The sequence below is a fragment of the Gavialis gangeticus genome, unplaced genomic scaffold, assembly GCF_001723915.1.
Source record: "Gavialis gangeticus isolate Ggan-Ray unplaced genomic scaffold, GavGan_comp1, whole genome shotgun sequence".
In the NCBI taxonomy this organism is placed as follows: domain Eukaryota; kingdom Metazoa; phylum Chordata; order Crocodylia; family Gavialidae; genus Gavialis; species Gavialis gangeticus.
Genome location: NW_017728998.1, coordinates 44781350 through 44781598, shown reverse-complemented (window position 1 = coordinate 44781598; position 249 = coordinate 44781350).

Sequence of the window (249 nt, the reverse complement as noted above, 5' to 3'; positions counted from 1 at the left end):
CCCCATTGTCCAAATCACTGATAAAAAAATTGAACAGCTCAGGCCCAAGGACTGAACCCTGGGGGACTCCGCTGCACACTTCCCCCCAAGGTCGAATATAACCTGTCCACCACCACCCTCTGAGTGTGACCCTGCAGCCAATCTGCAATCCATCTGACTCTGTAGGCATCAATGCCACAGTCACCTAGTTTTTTAATGAGGATGGGGTGGGAGACGGTGCCAAAGGCCTTGCTGAAGTCCAGAAAGACT